Below are 12,822 nucleotides of genomic sequence, written 5' to 3' on the forward strand. Positions count from 1 at the left end.
TGTTCAGAACCTGACATTCTCTTTGCCTCTGTGTACTCCGATTTCAGCTTCTTTATTTCTTCTATAATCACAAGCTGAACAATTATCTCCCACACAGCATGAGTTATGGACAAACATCCTTAGGAAGGGAGATGATTCAGTGGATAAAGTCTCTTGCCATGAGTCTGTGAGAATGGAAGTTTGGATTCTCAGAATCCACATGAGGTCTTGAGGATCTCATGTGCATCTGAATCCTGGGGCACTTATGGTGAGGCAGGAGGTGGTGAGAGAGAATCCCCTGAAGTTTACTGGCTAGTTTGCCTGGGTTTCTTATTCATGAAGAAGGGATTGAGCCACAAAACCAAGGTTGGAAGAATGTTGCATGCTGTTATTCTAAAGGCTCCCTGACAAGCCCTCCTTTCTTGTTCCTAGGTGTGTGAATGTGGATAATGTCAGCTCTACCTCCTCTGTGAAGGTAAAATTCTTCTTTGTGAATTTAATTTTCTTATGAATTTTGTTACAATTCAGCAATAGTGTAACTATCCCAGTTTTATATGGAAAGATTGCTCAAGGGAGTCCACATTGTAGATGTGGAGATTTCTACAAACTGCAAGTGAGCAGTAAGTCCTTGTGGGTAGTGGTGGCCAATAAGAGAATGGACTCAAAAGACATAGTGAGTGGAAGACTGAGCGCAGTCCTCATACAATAGAAGATGTCTGATGTTTGACAAGTATTGTTTGCAGAAATGAGTACATGTTCGACTGATTTTAAAATGTGACTGTTACTAGACCATAATATTTCTTTTTTAAAAAATTTTTATTAGATATATTTCTTTACTTACTTTTCCAATGTTTTTCCCCTTCCTGGTTTCCGGTCCATGAGCCCCCATCCCTTCCCCCTCACCCTCTCCCATATCGGTTTTCCTGGGCTGGAGAGATGGCTCAGTGGTTAAGAGCACTGACTGAAAGAACCAAAAAAAAAAAGAAAAAACCAAAAAAAAAGGAGCACTGATTGCTCTTCCAGAGGTCTTGATGAATCCAATTCACAGCAACCACATGTTGACTGACGACCATCTATAATGAGATATGATGATCTCTCCTGGTGTGTCTGATGATAGCTACTGTATACTTATATATAATAAGTACTTCTTAGTAAGTCCAGACATTTCTATAATCCATGAATCTCCTAAGTGACTTTACCCTCAGGAAAATGCATGCAATTTTTATCTACCTTTGGACACTGCTATTTTAGGATCCTGTATGAGAGCATCTCCTTGGTTTCTCTATTTCATGTGTATTTACACTAAGGAGAAATTGTGGCTATGTAGCAGTTTGTAATATGTTCATCAAGTTTGTCTTATGAGAATAGAGCATTTTCTATTTGATTCTATGAGGGTATGTTGAAAGCTCTTCATCTAGAAAAACAACAAGTGTTTTTCCCAATTATCCAGCATTTTTAGATGCAGGGAGTCAATTACTGTATATTTCCATTTAAGTTCTTCTTTATGGATTTTAAAATAATATAAACTTATATTCTTTGTGCCACATTCAAACAGTTAAAATATTGTAGTGCTTTACTTAGATATTTCGATATCCAGTCTGAGGCTGCTTTATCACTGTGAGCTGCTCCAGGTTAAGAAACCTGTTTCTATATAACCTATAGCCCTATAGTGAGGGGCTGTGTGAATGAAGAGTGGCAATTTAATGATTTTTGAATGTGACTCAGTGGACAATTGTGTTTCTATAAAGCAGTTTCACCGGTTCTATGGTATGGACAGTGCTAGCAATTAAATTGCCATTTATTTGTAAATGAAAACTGTGCATTTTGGGATTCCCCACAATGGAAGAGGAAGACTGTTAGAAGGGGCCTCATTAATATTAATAATCATCTTAAACTAGAAGCAGAATAATTGACTGATAATGAATTAAGCTTAGTCTCAACAAGAACAAGGTCAAGTTTGTCAGTTAATGATTTTCTCTTAATCTAGGCTAGCATAAATATTTTAACTTCTTGATGGTATCCTATTAAGTTGTAAATAGGCATATAAGAAGATATTTTATATTTAATAATTTTGATTTTCATGTGTCAATATCCTGTAATTCCTAAAGAACATTGTTGATGTGAAAGCATGCATCCTAAAAGAATAGAGTTAATTTCAAGACCAAATAAAAAGTAAACTCTCTTCTCTGCATTGCAGGGAGAATCGGGAAGAAAATTCCATATAATACCTAAGAAGATCCAAAATATTTTTAGAAAATCTGGAGTTTATGTGTCTACTCGGGTAGACCCAATTCTTGAAGTATGGGAAGAAAATACATCTGCAACAGTAATCCCCACTGATGTGAGAAGTAACCTATTTCCTTTTGTGAAGGGGAGTGATGGGTGTTTGTGCCTATGCCTTCCTAGTGCAAGTAGTGAACGAGTAGAGAAAGATCAGCCTTGAGCATTCCCTTCACACTCTCCATATCCTCACTCCTTGCCAGTCACTGCATTAGGCATTGCTTCTCAACCTTCCTAACGCTGTGACCTTTAATACAGTTCCTCATGCTGTGGTGATTCCCAACCATACAACTGTTATGTTGCTACTGCATCAGTGTCAGATTGATAATATCATCAACTGTAATGTCGATTTGGTATTTTCAGAAGGTCTTTGCCAACCTGTGTGAGACTGTTCTATGCCCTCCTCCAATAGGGTATGACAGACAGGTTGAGAATCACTGTCATAAAATGTAATAATAGTAAATTAGACTATGGAAACAGAAGAAAAAACAGAAAATGAGCATGTTTTTAACTCACTGAGGAGAACTCATAAAAATACAGAAACCAAATAGTACATGCTCCTGGAAATAGGTACAGTCAACATGAAAGCGACCACCATAGTTGTGCTTCATTTACTTTGGATTGACTGACTTTATGTGTGTGAATGTTTTGCGTGTATTCTGTCTGTATACCATGTGCGTGTGCTTCCCACAAAAATCAGAAGAGGTCATTTCATCCTTTGTTCTTGTTGTTCCAGAATTTTGTCAACCAATATTATGTGTTTTACAAAGCAAAGCCAGGTGTCCTGGAGGAGCAATGAATGTTTTAAACTCCTCAGCCCCTTTTCCAGCACACAGATTTAATATGTTTGATAGGCAAAAAGATTAAAATTATCATCAGGGGAAATAAGAAGTCAGTCTTCTGATATTTCTTAACTTCCTGGACAGGACCTCAGCATTCTGGTTTTACCCATTGAAGTCCAAAGTACTTATAGGCGGGGTGCCCACAACAGGAGGCTGGGTATTTTGGTGTACACAGTTAATTCATGAACTCATAAATCAGGCAGGATGGTCTCTGTCAGTTCAAGGACATTCTGTACTTAATTTATTTGGGGAGTAGGAGAATGTAAGTTGAATTGTAGGTATCAAAAGATAACTTGTAGGAATCAATCTTTCCCTTCCTCTGTTTCCAGTCTCAGGTATCAAATTCAAGTTATCAGTCAGGCTGCCAAGTAGGTTTATCACATTGGTAGTATGATTTACACTTTGGTTAGCATTAACAGACAAACAGTAGATAAACTCTGCATGTGTGTGTGGGGGGGTTATTTAACATTAACACAAATGCTAAGCAGTGCATGGGAGGATCAGACAAAGAGATGGGAGTTCATGTGATTGAACACTTGGCCACTGATGGGAGATTGTTTAACTTTCGGGGTCTGGCCTTGCTAGCAGAAGGTTTTCAGTGGTAGATTTTAATGGCTATGACTACTTGTGGTACCAGTACTGTGTTATCTGCTTCCCGGTCTACCAGCATGTGAGAACCAACAATGTACTGCCAAAAGTCAGGCCTCCCTGTTCCTTCCTTGAAATAAGTGACTGGTTTTCCCCATCAGATATTTTGTCACAGAAAGTACAGAAACAAATTCAAAAGTAACAGCCATCTTTCCTGTTTAAATCCCCTTTCAGAAGTTACAAAGCAAGCAGAAGGGTGTGTCTGTTGATCTTACACACACTACTTACTCCTTACTCCACTGCATACTGTCAACACGTAGCTAACTACCTTCCTCTAGACCTCTAATTTCATCATTAGGAAAGAGGAAGTTCAGATATAATTATTACACATAATGGAATCATTAGAAACTGTAATTTACAGAAACCAAACTCAAATGCTCTTCGTTTATGCCTAGATAAATTTGGTTTCCAATTAACTACTACAGGTGATGAACCTGAGTAATTTTTATTCTAGGAAGAACTTAGCAAAGACATAGAACTCAGGTACTTTAATAAACAGAAATTCATTCGGCAATCACCTTCTATTGCAGTGAAAAGTCATTAGAATTTTCTAAACTAAAATTTCTAATGCAAACACATTTTATCCTAACTAGAATTTTATGATGCTATGGAATGTACAAATAATGGTGATGAATATAGTAACTAAATTTTATATGCCCATGATTAGAATACAATCCACAATATCATTACAGCAGTGGGATCTTACAGAGACAACTAAGACAAAGGTAGTTTCCATTCTTCCAAGGAATAAATGTCACTGAAGTAAAACTAAACATCATTTCTGATGTTAAATTTGAATAAAACCAAACGAACACAAGACTTCCCACAAGACTACATGGGAAATGCAGTGTAATGAGTATAAAATAAAAAAATGAAAGACCTTAGCTAGTTAATACCAGTTCTCTACCCCATGCTAGCGGAATACCAGGTATAAGTCATTATAAACAAGTACAGCCAGCAGGATTTACAATGACACAGGCACATTTCAAAGGTGATGCCTAGTTTGGCTGAAAGAAAAAGATCACATGAATGAGAAATTCACACTTACTACATTTCATTTTTATTCTAAACGGCTATACACCAATCTTTCTCCTTTTATTTTAAAAGCAGTAAATATATATACATATATACATATATACATATACTTGCATATATATGCATGTATACACATCTTCTCACGTACACATATGTAGTTACAAATACATACATGCGTATAAGTGCACACACACATGTGTATATGCATATTTGCCAGCCAGATGGTTCAATGGGGTAGTGATAAGTAGTCTGGTAACACATTGCATATGAAAACATGACTATGTGTGTAACATACCCCATGGTTTGCTATATTCAAGTCTGTCTTTCTCAGGAAATCCAAGGAACTTAAATTCTCTCATGATCCATTTTAATAGTGTGAACACTAAGAGGAAATGCATGCTTCTTCAACATTATTCTTTGATCAACAGTCCTCCTTCACCTGTTCTGTTGAATCTTCTCTGTGATATATTGCTTGTTGATGCAGAGAATGTTTGACGTGTCAGTTTTGCAAGTAAGAAACGTAAATCATCCTCAAACCTGGCACTGAAAGTCAAAAGTAGACTGCCATGTTATGGGTTTCCCTGAGGTGTAAGGAAGAACAAACATGTGAAGATCTTATTTCTTATGCAGTATGAGTCAATGAGGCTTCCCATTTACAATGCAGCATCAAACCCATTCACAAGCCCAACTTCCTGAATTTATCTATTTAAATCAACGAGTGTTCCGGGCATCCTATCTAAGCTAGCTTTATGGAATTTGATAACACATTTTGTGACCAAATCCCCTGGGTAACACCACTTCACAGCTTTGAATGAATCCTTCAGACTCTGTTAAATACACTCTTATTGTAACTAGCTGATGCTTATGTTAGTCACTTTCTATAGTTGTAAAAAATATCATGGGAAAGAAAATGTTTAGAAGAAAGAGATGGTGTGAAGTGGGTCTCTTGGTTAAATTGGATACAGAAATCACCATCATGATTCAGGCAGACAAGCATGACGATGAAGCAGCAGCTGAGAGATCACATCTTGACCTACACAGGAAAGAGAGAACTTAGTGGAAATGACACCAGTCTATTGAAATCTTTTTTTTTTATTAACTTGAGTATTTCTTATTTACATTTCGAATGTTATTCCCTTTCCTGGTTTCTAGGCCAACATCCCCCTAATCCCTCCCCCTCCCCTTCTTTATGGGTGTTCCCCTCCCCATCCTCCCCCCATTGCTGCCCTCCCCCCAACAATCACGTTCACTGGGGGTTCAGTCTTAGCAGGACCAAGGGCTTCCCCTTCCACTGGTGATCTTACTAGAATATTTATTGCTACCTATGAGGTCAGAGTCCAGGGTCAGTCCATGTATAGTCTTTAGGTAGTGGCTTAGTCCCTGGAAGCTCTGGTTGCTTGGCATTGTTGTTCATAAGGGGTCTCGAGCTCCTTCGAGCTCTTCGAGTTCTTTTTCTGATTCCTTCAACGCGGGTCCCGTTCTCAGTTCAGTGGTTTGCTGCTGGCATTCGGCTATGTATTTGCTGTATTCTGGCTGTGTCTCTCAGGAGAGATCTACATCCGTATCCTGACGGCATGCACTTCATCGCTTTATCCATATTGTCTAATTGGGTGGCTGTATATGATTGGGCCACATGTGGGGCAGGCTCTGAATGGGTGTTCCTTCTGTGTCTGTTTTATTCTTTGCCTCTCTATTCCCTGCCAAGGGTATTCTTGTTCCCCTTTTAAAGAAGGAGTGAAGCATTCACATTTTGATCATCCGTCTTGAGTTTCATTTGTTCTATGCATCTAGGGTAATTCAAGCATTTGGGCTAATAGCCACTTATCAATGAGTGCATACCATGTGTGTTTTTCTGTGATTGGGTTGCCTCACTCAGGATGATATTTTCCAGTTGCAGCCATTTGACTACGAATTTCATAAAGTTATTGTTTTTGATAGCTGAGTAATATTCCATTGTGTAGATGTACCATATTTTCTGTATCCATTCCTCTGTTGAAGGGCATCTGGGTTCTTTCCAGCTTCTGGCTATTATAAATAAGGCTGCTATGAACATAGTGGAGCACGTGTCTTTTTTATATGTCGGGGCAACTTTTGGGTATGTGCCCAAGAGAGGTATAGCTGGATCCTCAGGCAGTTCAATGTCCAATTTTCTGAGGAACCTCCAGACTGATTTCCAGAATGGTTGCACCAGTCTGCTTTCCCACCAACAATGGAGGAGTGTTCCCCTTTCTCCACATCCTCGCCAGCATTTGCTGTCACCTGAGTTTTTGATCTTACCCATTCTCACTGGTGTGAGGTGAAATCTCAGGGTTGTTTTGATTTGCATTTCCATTATGACTAAAGATGTTGAACATTACTTTAGATGTTTCTCAGCCATTTCGCCTTCCTCAGCTGTGAATTCTTTGTTTAGCTCTGAACCCCATTTTTTAATAGGGTTATTTGTCTCGATGTGGGCTAACTTCTTGAGTTCTTTGTATATTTTGGATATAAGGCCTCTATCTGTTGTAGGATTGGTAAAGATCTTTTCCCAATCTGTTGGTGGCCGTTTTGTCCTACCCACAGTGTCCTTTGCCTTACAGAAGCTTTGCAGTTTTATGAGATCCCATTTGTCGATTCTTGATCTTAGAGCATAAGCCATTGGTGTTTTGTTCAGGAAATTTTTTCCAGTGCCCATGTGTTCCAGATGCTTCCCTAGTTTTTCTTCTATTAGTTTGAGTGTATCTGGTTTGATGTGGAGGTCCTTGATCCACTTGGACTTAAGCTTTGTACAGGGTGATAAGCATGGATCGATCTGCATTCTTCTACATGTTGACCTCCAGTTGAACCAGCACCATTTGCTGAAAATGCTATCTTTTTTCCATTGGATGGTTTTGGCTCCTTTGTCAAAAATCAAGTGCCCATAGGTGTGTGGGTTCATTTCTGGGTCTTCAATTCTGTTTCATTGGTCTATCTGTCTGTCTCTGTTCCAATACCATGCAGTTTTTATCATTATTGCTCTGTAATAGTGCTTGAGTTCAGGGATAGTGATTCCTCCTGAAGTCCTTTTATTGTTGAGGATAGTTTTAGCTATCTTGGGCTTTTTGTTGATGAATTTGCAAATTGTTCTTTCTAACTCTTTGAAGCAATGGATTGGTATTTTGATGGGGATTGCATTGAATCTGTAGATTGCTTTCGGTAAGATGGCCATTTTTACTATATTAATCCTGCCAATCCATGAGCATGGAAGATCTTTCCATCTTCTGAGGTCTTCTTCAATTTCTTTCTTCAGAGTCTTGAAGTTCTTATTGTACAGATCTTTTACTTGCTTGGATAAAGTCACACCGAGGTACTTTATATTATTTGGATCTATTATGAAGGGTGTTATTTCCCTAATTTCTTTCTCAGCTTTTTCTCTTTTGTGTAGAGGAAGGCTACTGATTTATTTGAGTTAATTTTATACCCAACCACTTTGCTGAAGTTGTTTATCAGCTTTTGTAGTTCTCTGGTGGAACTTTTGGGATCACTTAAATGTACTATCATATCATCTGCAAATAGTGATATTTTGACTTATTCTTTTCCCATCTGTATCCCCTTGACCTCCATTTGTTGTCTGATTGCTCTGGCTAGAACTTCAAGAACTATATTGAATAAGTAGGGAGAGAGTGGGCAGCCTTGTCTAGTCCCTGATTTTAGTGGGATTGCTTCAAGTTTCTCTCCATATTGTTTAATGTTAGCAACTGGTTTGCTCTATATGGCTTTTACTATGTTTAGGTATGGGCCTTGAATTCCTATTCTTTCCAGGACTTTTATCATGAAGTGGTGTTGAATTTTGTCAAATGCTTTCTCAGCATCATATGAAATGATCATGTGGTTCTGTTCTTTCAGTTTGTTTATATAATGGATCACGTTGATGGTTTTCCGTATATTAAACTATCCCTGCATGCCTGGGATGAAGCCTACTTGATCATGGTGGATGATTGTTTTGATGTGTTCTTGGATTTGGTTTGCCAGATATTTATTGAGTATTCTTGTGTCGATATTCATAAGGGAAATTGTTCTGAGGTTCTCTTTCTTTGTTGGGTCTTTGTGTGGTTTAGGTATAAGAGTAATTGTGGCTTCATAGAAGGAATTCGGTAGTGCTCCGTTTGTTTCATTTTTGTGGAATAGTTTGGAGAATATTGGTATGAGGTCTTCTATGAAGGTCTGATAGAATTCTGCACTGAATCCGTCTGGACCTGGGCTCTTTTTGGTTGGGAGACCTTTAATGACTGCTTCCATTTCCTTAGGAGTTATGGGGTTGTTTATCTGGTTTATATGTTCCTGATTTAACTTTGGTACCTGGTATCTGTCTAGGAAATTGTCCATTTCCTGCAGATTTTCAAGTTTTGTTGAATACAGGCTTTTATACTAAGATCTGATGATTTTTTGAATTTCGTCTGAATCTGTAGTTATGTCTCCCTTTTCATTTCTGATTTTGTTAATTTGGACACACTCTCTGTGTCCTCTAGTTAGTCTGGCTAAGGGTTTATCTATCTTAATGATTGTCTCAAAGAACCATCTCTTGGTTCTGTTGATTCTTTCTATGGTCCATTTGTTTCTACTTGGCTGATTTCAGCTCTGAGTTTGATTATTTCCTGCATTCTACTCCTCCTGGGTGTGTTTGCTTCTTTTTGTTCTAGAGCGTTTAGGGGTGTTGTCAAGCTGCTGACATATGCTCTTTCCTCTTTCTTTCTGCAGGCACTCAGCGTTATGAGTTTCCTCATAGCACAGCTTTCATTGTGTCCCATAAGTTTGGGTATGTTGTACCTTCGTTTTCATTAAATTCTAAGCAATCTTTAATTTCTTTCTTTATTTCTTCCTTGACCTGGTTATCATTGAATAGAGCATTGTTTTATTTCCACGTATATGTGGACATTCTTCCATTATTGTTATTGAAGACCAACTTTAGGCCATGGTGGTCTGATAAGATGCATGGGATTATTTCTATCTTTCTGTACCTGTTGAGGCCCGTTTTTTGACCAATTATATGGTCAATTTTGGAGAAAGTACCATGAGGAGCTGAGAAGAAGGTATATCCTTTTGCTTTAGGATAGAATGTTCTATAAATATCCGTTAAGTCCATTTGGCTCATGAATTCTCTTAATCTGTCTAGGTCTCTGTTTAATTTCTATTTCCATGATCTGTCCATTGATGAGAGTGGGGTGGTGAAATCTCCTACCATCATTGTGTGAGGTGCAATGTGTGTTTTGAGCTTTAGTAAGGTTTCTTTTATGTATGTAGGTGCCCTTGTATTTGGGGCATAGATATTTAGGATTGAGAGTTCATCTTGGTGGATTTTTCCTTTGATGAATATAAAGTGTCCTTCCTTATCTTTTTTGATGACTTTTGGTTGAAAATTGATTTTATTTGACATTAGAATGGCTACTCCAGCTTGCTTCTTCTGACCATTTGCTTGGAAAGTTGTTTTCCAGCATTTCACTCTGAGGTAGTGTCTGTCTTTGTCTCTGAGGTGTGTTTCCTGTAGGCAGCAGAATGCAGGGTCCTCGTTGCGTATCCAGTTTGTTAATCTATGTCTTTTCATTGGGGAGTTGAGGCCATTGATGTTGAGAGATATTAAGGAATAGTGATTATTGCTTCCTGTTATATTCATATTTGGATATGAGGTTATGTTTGTGCGCTTTTCTTCTCTTTGTTTTGTTGCCAAGACGATTAGTTTCTTGCTTCGTCTAGGGTATCTCTTGCCTCCTTATGTTGGGCTTTACCATTTATTATCCTTTGTAGTGCTGGATTTGTAGAAAGATATTGTGTAAATTTGGTTTTGTCCTGGAATATCTTGGTTTCTTCATCTATGTTAATTGAGAGTTTTGCAGGATGCAGTAACCTGGGCTGGCATTTGTGTTCTCTTAGGTTCTGTATGACATCTGTCCAGGATCTTCTGGATTTTATAGTTTCTGGCGAAAAGTCTGTATGATTCTGATAGGTCTGCCTTTATGTTACTTGATCTTTTTCCCTTACTGCTTTTAATATTCTTTCTTTATTTTGTGCGTTTGGTGTTTTGACTATTATGTGACGGGAGCTGTTTCTTTTCTGGTCCAATCTATTTGGAGTTCTGTAGGCTTCTTGTATGCTTATGGGTATCTCTTTCTTTAGGTTAGGGAAGATTTCTTCTATGATTTTGTTGAAGATATTTACTGGTCCTTTGAGCTGGGAGTCTTCACTCTCTTCTATACCTATTATCCTTAGGTTTGATCTTCTCATTGAGTCCTGGATTTCCTGTATGTTTTGGACCAGTAGCTTTTTCCGCTTTACATTATCTTTGACTGTTGAGTTGATGATTTCTATGGAATCTTCTGCTCCTGAGATTCTCTCTTCCATATCTTGTATTCTGTTGGTGAAGCTTGTTGTCTCTTCTTTAGGTTTTGTATTTCCAGGGTTGTTTCCATGTGTTCTTTCTTGATTGCTTCTATTTCCATTTTCAATTCCTTCAACTGTTTGATTGTGTTTTCCTGGAATTCTTTCAGGGATTTTTGTGACTCCTCTCTATGGGCTTCTACTTGTTTATTTATGTTTTCCTGGAATTCTTTCAGGGATTTTTGCGATTCCTCTCTGTCGGCTTCTACTTGTTCTCTAAGGGAGTTATTCACGTCTTTCTGGAAGTTCTCCAGCATCATGATCAAATATGATTTTGAAACTAGATCTTGCTTTTCTTGTGTGTTTGGATATTTTGTGTTTGCTTTGGTGGGAGAATTGGGCTCCGATGATGCCATGTAGTCTTGGTTTCTGTTGCTTGGGTTCCTGTGCTTGCCTCTCGCCATCAGATTATCTCTAGTGTTACTTTGTGCTGCTATTTCTGACAGTGGCTAGACTGTCCTATATGCCTGTTTTTCAGGAGTGCTGTAGACCTGTTTTCCTGTTTTCTTTCAGCCAGTTATGGGAACAGAGTGTTCTGCTTTGGGGCGTGTAGTTTTTCCTATCTACAGGTCTTCAGCTGTTCCTGTGGGCCTGTGCCCTGAATTCACCAGGCAGGTCACTTGGAGCAGAAAAGTTGGTCTTACCTGTGATCCGGAGGCTCAAGGTTGCTCATGGGGTGTTGCTTATGAGCTCTCCGCGGCGGCAGCCACCAGGAAGTTCTGACCGCCCTTTCCGGGAGCTTCTGTGCACCAGGGTTCCAGATGGCGTTTGGTGTTTTCCTCTGGAGTCAGTAATGTGTGCAGAGTGCAGTCTCTTCTGGTTTCCCAGGCATGTCTGCCTCTCTGAAGGTTTAGCTCTCCCTCCCACAGGATTTGGGTGTAGAGAACTGTTTATATGGTCAGTCCCTTCAGGTTCTGGCGGTGTCTCAGATGCCAAAAGAAAGCACTGTTGTTCTACTCTGTTTCCAGCTCTGTCTCTCTATTGAAATCTTAAACCTCATCCTGGCAACAGTTTTACTACAAAACAGCCCCACCACCTACTCCTTTTGAAAATAATTCAGCGCTCTGCACAGCAAGCATAATGTGAGCCTATGGGGCTGTTGACATTCAAGCCACCACAGAGGTGCTGGATGAGGTCTTAATATACATCCTGTAAGTGTAGCAATAGTCATGATGTTACAGAATAGTTGACGATACTGTGCCCTCCTCCCAGATTGCGTTGTTTACTTATAAACAAATTTCTACTAATTGCTGTGGTTCAGCCTTTGCACAGACCTTTAATCTCTCAAACTGGAATGTAGACATTTCCTTAGTACCCACCCTTAATGCTAAGTAATCAATGTAACCTTAGTTTATAGAATGAAGCACCTCGTTTAAAAGTGATGCTTAATTGCATGAAAGAGAAGGTGATTATCCAGAGAAAGATGTGGTATAAAGAATATTCCCATCTCTCTCACGAAGGAATAAGAAAAGTGGCTACTTGAGGGGTAGTGCAGCAGAAAGTACAAAAAGACGGGGGGAGAGAGAGAGAGAGAGAGAGAGGGAGGAGGGAGGGAGGGGCGGAGGGAGGGAGGTGGCCTTTTTACTTGGAGAGTTTTAGAGAGAAACAGTGCAGAATGAACCATAGAATATGAAGGAAAGAGAATATT

The 12,822-nt window shown here is 38.9% G+C and overlaps 1 protein-coding gene across 2 annotated transcripts in view; it reads left to right on the plus strand.

Annotated features, from left to right (window-relative positions):
• The window catches only part of LOC148000472 (uncharacterized), a 42,079-nt gene that overhangs the window by 18,119 nt on the left and 11,138 nt on the right, over window positions 1-12,822 (plus strand). For both annotated transcript variants that reach the window (XM_087589374.1, XM_087589376.1), the window contains exons 2-3: window positions 412-454; window positions 2,177-2,320. The gene's annotated coding sequence lies outside the window, so the exon portion shown is untranslated. The remainder of the gene's footprint in view (window positions 1-411; window positions 455-2,176; window positions 2,321-12,822) is intronic.

The sequence above is a fragment of the Rattus norvegicus genome, chromosome 16, assembly GCF_021556685.1.
Source record: "Rattus norvegicus strain SHRSP/BbbUtx chromosome 16, alternate assembly SHRSP_T2T, whole genome shotgun sequence".
Lineage (NCBI taxonomy): Eukaryota > Metazoa > Chordata > Mammalia > Rodentia > Muridae > Rattus > Rattus norvegicus.